Source organism: Pungitius pungitius, chromosome 2 (genome assembly GCF_949316345.1).
Source record: "Pungitius pungitius chromosome 2, fPunPun2.1, whole genome shotgun sequence".
NCBI classification, from domain to species: Eukaryota; Metazoa; Chordata; class Actinopteri; order Perciformes; family Gasterosteidae; genus Pungitius; species Pungitius pungitius.
Window position 1 is genome coordinate 26,393,545 of NC_084901.1, and position 8,276 is coordinate 26,401,820.

The window sequence follows — 8,276 nt, forward strand, 5'->3', positions numbered from 1 at the left end:
CTAGTGTTTTTTGATAAGGTAAAGTCAATCTCAGAGTGCAATAGATTTTTGATTGCCCATTGTAGCTTTTGTGTGCACAGGGAACGTTTCACAGTCTGAGAAAGACCTGCTTTGTGCAAAGTCTGAAAACCCCGAAGGCCGATGGTGGAGAGACGGCCTTAAAGAGTGCTGCACAACATTTGGGCACCCATCTTTTAACCTGAAGCTCATCTCTCAATGGGCCACCAAAGGCATTTCAATATTTGTTTATCTCAATAAACAATACTTTGTTTATATTTGTGTTTTTCTACACAAATATAAAAAAAATGACCATGGAATACTCAAATACACAAAATACAAGTGGCAAAAACATAAGCAGAAACAGATTACATTTCAGTCAAAAGGGAACCATTTGTTTAACCACAAAGTCAGACATTTTGCCTTTGCCATTGTGATAATTAAATTATTTTTCTTCTCACAGTTCTAATAAAGGTTTGATATTTTGCTAAAAGCTTTAAAAATCACACACTTCGAGTTTCAGACTAGAGGTGACTGATGCAAACTGAAGCAAAACAAGTACCTTAAAGTTGAATAAATTATTCAACTACGTATAAGTAGTATGTAAGTACTTTTTTATTTTTATTTAATGGACTCACACAGAGAGGGAGGGGGAGGCTCAGTTCTCAGTATTTTTATTCCTCAGTGGAAATTTAGAAATGAAAAAGCAAAGCAGATGGTTAAAGGCATCTACATATGCAACTTCTATTTTAGTACTTGTCCGCAAAACCTCTTGGTGAAAGTGGACGTGCGATGAGATCTGTGTGCTTACACTCATAGCACCCTGTGTAGTTTTCAGTAATACAACAAATAAAACCCAGTGAACCTCCAGGCATTTAAGTAAACTTAAAGTAAATGATGTTATACTAAAATATGTAATAAGTAGCTTTGAACACCTGATACTGTACATTCATACATGTGTTGACTGTTTTACCAACCTTACTAATAAAGCAACATTAAAGTATCTTTTCTGTGCAGATTTTGTTTGGAGGACAGTTAAGTGCCAGTTCCATTTTACAGTTTCTACGGTATGCTTGGATCCCTGGAGCTAAAATCTCATGTTATACACTTCAAATATATTAAAAGTAATAAAAACTAGTACTAAAGCTTGATTTCTAATTCTCCCGACTTCAGAGGGCTTAGAAGGAGACTTACTGAGGACTGATTAAAGTGTATGTCAAGGTGTGACACTCTGAACCCACCACACACACTGAAATGCATGCAAATGCACACATTTGTACTCTTCACACGCACTGTCTTTGCAGATTAGCCCAGGGTTGTGGAGTGTAATCTGATAGCATTTGAGGGCTAGAGTCCTCCCGGTCTGCTGATGTGCTGCATAAAGCTAACAATAGTCCTAGCGTCCACAGGGAGTCAGGTGGCAAGCAGGGCTGCTGCGGGACTCATGAAATTTGCATTAATGTAGCTTTCTTTCTCTCTCATTGGACTTGATATATGGTTGCTACTCCTTAAAGATTTCTATCTATAATTTCAGTTATTAACGTCCAATTTATGTGTGATCTTGATTATTTATCTCCTCTGTCTTCTATTGTCGTAATGACGTTGGTGAAAACTTTACGATGTTCATGTGATGATGCAGACGCGTCATGCTTTGTTGCTACTTTACTACTAAGGTCTTATTTCCATTTTTTCCAGTCAACATAATCATGATCTAGAAAATCTAGTGGTGCTACTAGAAGCACTTGTGTCTGACGTTTACCTGAATTTCTCAGCCGCATGTTGAAAGCATTGCGTCTGTCTGATTCAAATGACTTGTCAGTAACTAAGCCTCTTCATTGATCAAGTAGTAAGCTTTTCTGAAGATCACATACAGAGGCACTAAAGTAAAACTGCTACTGATCAGACCATAAGTGATGCTAGCCATACATAATGTAGATGTGAATATGTAGCCTACAGAAGTTGTCCATTAGTGGGTGACATTGTGTACTAATCCTTTGACTGATTTCTACATCTGTGCTGCAGAAAATAGAAAACGCATACTAGTGTTTGCTTGATGGAAAAGTGGCAAAGGGTGAGAACGCAGAGGAATCAATTCTGAGGGACTTGCTTGGGTGGAGTTCCTACACATACGACCATAAACATACACTTGATTAATTATGGTAATGTCACAATAACACTCAAATTTGCGCTTATCGTGACTGACCATTTCTAGACTATTTTAGGCCAAAACGTATTTTTTCATGGACTCCAACAGACTTCCATATTCGGCTCAGTGAACCGGAAAGCGAGATGAACTCCAACCAACTGCTGAATTGGACGCAATTTTAAATCTGATGACAAATTTCTAATGAAAGCAGACAGTACAATTTTTCTAAACTACCCCTAAGTTTGGACCAGATAAACATGTAAAGTGTAAATCTGCATTGGCAGGGTCCGGTGTCCCTAATGATATCATTATTTTGATGGTATTCGTTAAAGGGGCAGGGGTTGGATGGGTATTTCTGTGAAAAATCATTGTCGACTCATTGTATTTGATTAGTCACGTCTCTGTCCCAGGTGCCCCAATCACCATGGCGACCAGGAAAACAGCATACTGAGTACTGAGTACTCTCTCACACAAGTGATTGATATTAGCTAATTAGTGCAGTCACACAAGCACACACATATATGACTTGGATATATTCAGTATAAGACATTGATATATTTCCTTTTCCCCTCATACCAACAGCTTCCCCGATCCACCACCCTGCCACCCTCCACCTCCCCTACAAATGATCTGAAAATAAAAGACGCTCTACAGATATCAAACCATAATGCCTGTGAGAAGAGCTTCTATTTAATAATCCCTTCTTCCCCGCCCTTTCAAAACAAAAGTTGTATGGTCTGACTTTAACGTAACAAACAGTTTCTAGTTTTTTTTGTATAAATGAAGCTTAGGCGAAAATTCAGTCAGGAAGACTGGACAGGCGTTGCCATTCCCGGTAGGCTTCCTCTCTCCATGGGGGCACACGGCCAGCTGATTAGGGGAGGGGTCAGGTAGTACCAGCCAACCATACGTGGGTGATGTTACCGTCAACCAATTGCATCAGTGCTGACAAACATTAAAAGACTGTTCTCTCTTGTCATTTCAGCGCGCACCAAAGGCGACCCGCCACCCCCCCTGATAAGGTTAATAGCATGCTATAACACATGTATAAGCATATTTGCCATGCCTTTATCTTCTTTTGTTTGCTTATTGATATTGAAATACTTTATTGCTCATCTGTTAACTAGGCTTTTTGCAGCTACCGGTCTTATTAAGTCTAAGAAATATTACATAATATATATGTTAATTTCTGTTTAATGATTTTCAACCTCTTCATCTAGAATGTGGTCAAGGCTGATATAACGGGAAGATTTCTTGATCCGTTTTTTTCTGAAGAAATTTCATTAGCGTCAATGTTTTTCTCCATGAACAACCTTCAAAATCAGTTTTCTGACTTTGCCTTGGAGTGCCCCCCTGGTAAACCCACTTATTTGATCGACAGTCACACACGCATCCAGCTACTAGCTAGCGAGCTAAAGCTGCCCATTGAGTGACGGAAGCACGTGAGCAGTCACAAGTCGGTTGCTCCTCTGTGTATCGCTGAGAAATGAAGTGCCGATTTTCCTAGTCTTTTTTGTTACAAACACCTGACATGTGGCTATGATATAGGATACTGGGTTACATTACACAGTAATTGCTAACTTATTTTGTCTCCTGATATGCTGTATGTGTCAGCGGCCGAGGTAAAAAAAATAAGTTATGTTGCCAACAACGCCACCTAGGTAAAGGCTAAGAGCCCTAGGAACTCAACTAAAACAAAAGTCCAGGTTCTTTATATTTGGGGGAGAGCAGTGACATAATGACCCAAAAGGAGACAAGGGCGGAAATACTAATAAAAAGTTATTTATTTTAATATAAAAGCTTAAAATGTATCCTAAAACCTAAAATAGTCTGTCCAAGGCCACCACACTAGAGTCCCGCACGTAGATCTCCCACCAGCTGCAACACTGGGTTGACAGCCGCCTCTGCTGCTGCTGCTGCTGCTGCTGCTGCTGCTGCTGCTGCTGCTGCTGCTACTACCACCACTGCTCCAGCTCCACACTGCCACGTGTCCTCTTTCTGTCCTTTCTCTCCTTCTGTGCTTTCTGTGCTCTCCAGTCTCCGTCCACCTGTCTTAAAAAGGTACAGTCCCGCCCTTGGCAGTTCCCCATTGGTCCCTTTGCCAATTAGCGGCTGATTGTTGATGTGTCACTGGGGCGGATTGTCAATTAAGGACACCATGCCAATCAAAACTGCAAAAACAAATTGCCACACACAAATCATGCAAGCGAAGAAAAAACATGCAGTAATATCAATAAAATAAACCAATAAACATGCAATTGTCCACCCCGTGACATATGCAATTTACATTGTGAAATCTCTTCTCTCTTTAGTTGTGCACTGTCTGGTATGTTCTTTAAACATTTCTGCACATGATATTTGCTGTCGTTTAAACTTTAATATACAGCAGTGATTTGAGTCAAATAATGAAAATTAACATTAGTGTTGCATAACTTTATGAATTGTTTAAGGTTATTGAATGGAAGATCCTTCATGTCACTGAGACAAATGTCTACTCTCTTTGTTCTTCACCATCAGCACGTGGTCCATATGAGGTAATTGCACCGGAAAGTGTTGAAGGCCTACAAGAAGAATATCATCACTGCTGCTTGCAGTATAGTCGGAGTGGATCGCAATACAATTGCATTAAATGCACCAATTGCAGAGCTTTCCATTGCTGCCCCTGAATATCACCGAGCTTGTGCTCGGTGATATGCTGATCTTTAAACTCAGCAAAAAATGTTGAGATGCCATCCATGACTGTCCAAATATTGGCGACACAGTTCGGGCACTTAAAAAAACAGGGAAACTGAGGGGAATTTTGAATTGATGGTGTGCTAATGGACTATATTTTTAATAATATACCTTGATTTTTACAGATCCTGAAAGTGTTTATTTTTTTAATTTGTTGTCTACAGAAATAAATACAACAATTTTGGCCTTCACAGTTTAAACACTTGTATTATGCTTTTTTTCTTCCCATTATATCAACCATGACCACATTCTAGATGAGGAGGTTGTGAAAATCATTAACAAGTAATTCAAACATAATGAAATATTTATTAGACTTAATAAGGCATTGTTCTTGCTTTAGATCCGGTAGCTGCAAAAAGCATAGTTAACTGTTAACAAGTGCATAGTTAACGTATAATAGATGAGCAATATTAAGTATATATTAATCAATAAGCAAACAAAAGAGTAATAAAGGCATTGCAAAGATGCTTATAAATGTGTTATAGCATGATATTAACTGTATTACAATGCCATAATTAACACTTATATAGGCTTAAAAATGTTAATGAGCATCTTGTAAGGACTTACAAGGGCCTTAATATACTACCTGTTAATTAATGGTTATTACAAGGACCTTAATATAAAGCGTTACCGAATAATTTCATAATATCTTTCAAAATGGCCAGGTAAGGAGATATCTATGGTTCATACACTGTGATTCAATTCAATTCATTTTATTTTGTATAGCCCAAAATCGCAAATTACAAATTTGCCTCAGAGGGCTTTACAATCTGTACACATGCAACATCCTCTATCCCGAAACCCTCACATCGGCACAGGAAAAACTCTCCAAAATATGAAAAAACCCTTCAATGGGGAAAAAAAGGGAAGAAACCTTAGGGAGAACGTCAGAGGAGGGATCCCTCTCCTGGGATAGACAGACTGCAATGGATGTCATGTGTACAGAATCAACAATGTAAAAGATGTACAATACATTTAATTCCTCTAACAGAGATGATACAAGTAATTGCAAGTAGCAGAACAAGTGTACGGCAGGACCACTGCAGGGACAACCACCATCAGATAGAACCACCATCCACAGAGGCGAGAGGGAGAGCAGAAAGATGTTGGTTTATGATGACAGTAATATGAATTATATTTAAAGTAATGATGGCCTAGTGGGTTTTGTACCCTCAATTTGGCATGGTTTGTCTGAGAGAAATTTTAAAGATATAATTGGATTCAGCGCAATCTACTCTTCCGATTCGTGTGGTTTTCTTTGAAGGATTGTTCAACTTTTGCACTGAACAATTTCTCGATTTCTTGTTTTGAGTACTTTCAAAAGAGATTAGCGGTTGTTGTAGCCAAGACTCGAACGCTTCGAACTAGGTGATCCATTTATATATTTGAACATGATGAGTACCCAATAGTTCAGTTATGGCTCGATTGCGGTCCCATCCATGCTGCTGCCTACTATCATCAGAAAACACTGGGATAGGTATTATTGTTGGATAGTTCCCCAGAGGTTGTTTTGTTTGCATGAATCAATGTGAGGCAGGAGGTTGAAAAAAATATAGCAAAATGTTTTAGATTCCTTCCATTTTTCAATATAATTCATTTGTTTTGTTTTTCAACTCACACAGTTTCTTTAGAGGGCTTTACAGTCCTCATATACACATGAGACATCCTCTGTCCCAAAACCCTCACATCGACACAGGAAAAACTCCCCAAAAAATGGAAAACGTCACAAAAGGTATCCCTCTCCCGGCATGGACAGACTACAATGGATGTCATGTATACAGAACGCACAATGTAAAAAATGTACAATACATTCAATTCCTGTGACAGAAATGAATCTAATATTGCAAGTATTAAAGCCAGGTAAATGGCAGGACCACTGTAGGGCAGAAATAAGTAAGAGGAAGTCTGTAATGTTGTTTTTTGATGACAGTAATAGTAATATGATTAATATTTAAAATAATAACAACGATGAGAGCAGCAGCAGGTGTCAGCAGGGCAATGGCATGAGGCAGGACCAGGATCCACAAAGAACCATGATACATGGAAACCGCTGAGGCGAGAAAGCACAAAGACTCTGTTGAAGAAACAAAATTAGTCATGTGCATCAATGATGACAATAATAGTAATGTGACTAATAATCATGTTAGAAGCGGCATGTGTCAACGGGGCAATGGCAGGAGGCAGGACCAGGCTCCAGATATCACCATGATCCACGGAAATCTGTGAGCCAAGAAAGCACGAAAACTCTGGGGAAGAAGCAGAATTAGTGGTGTGGATTAATGAAATGTGGATTATTATAAAATGAGAGAGAGAGAGAAGCTTGGTGTGTCCTAAGAAATCCCCCAATGCTACATTATCTAAGATATGATAATATATTTTGATACCTGCCATCACCTAGCAACTATGATGTCTGGATGGTATTTGAGTTGGTGTATTTTCTTGTCTGCACTCTGACACGGGTCAAGCTGCAATTCTGAAGGGTCAGTTCAGCAGGGCATGAAAAAAACAGGCTGCTTTATTGCGTCGGGCTGATTGGTCATCAGGCAGAGAAGCTGTTACTGTAGCAATCAAAGTAGCAGGTGTCTTGTTGAGTCTTCCCAGACCCAGTGTATGGAAGTAAATCTGTGTCATCGGATTTTGAAAGAAAAAGGTGATTGAATTTCTAGCACTGAATATTTATGCATTAAAATGATGTATCTAAATATTTCAACGTTGAAATACTGCAAAAAATTCATCTGCAAAAATCCAATGACACAGATTGTCTTTCATACCAGTGATACAGTAGTTTTAGTGGCTCTTAAGAGAACTTTGTAAATGCGTGTTCAGCTCGTTGGAGCACCATGGGAGTGCATACAGTGGTGACATGAAAGGGAATGTGCCGTGCAAATATGTATTGTGTTGTGTTCCGGCAGGCGCTGGCAATGTCTGCGACAGCAAGGGGAAAAATTGCCTTTAAAGAGTATTCATTCAAGTAGGCTTTAGTATCATTTAAGTGTTCCATTTTTCTTAATAGATAGAATAAAAATTACAGACACAGCTTGGCTCTAGGAAAAAAAAAGAAACGTGAGAATTAACATTCACACAATATCAGCATAACTAATCAAAAAGGTTGGCGAACAGATTTTTTTAATTTTCCTTTTTTGAAAATCCTTTGCGAATTCTCGGTCTTACAAATGTACTCACATTCATTAAATGTCATCTTTCTTTGGTAGAAACAGCACATAACCCCCAACCTTTCTAGCGCCAATGAGAGATTAAATTTATTTTCAAGAGGGATTGATCAGCTTTAGGATGAATTCTCATCAACACTAATTTAAACACTTTGTGCTCCTCCGATTTTGTTTTTATTACCAAATACCGTATAACATTCACACCAGCCTCAGCTGTACCATGTGTTTAG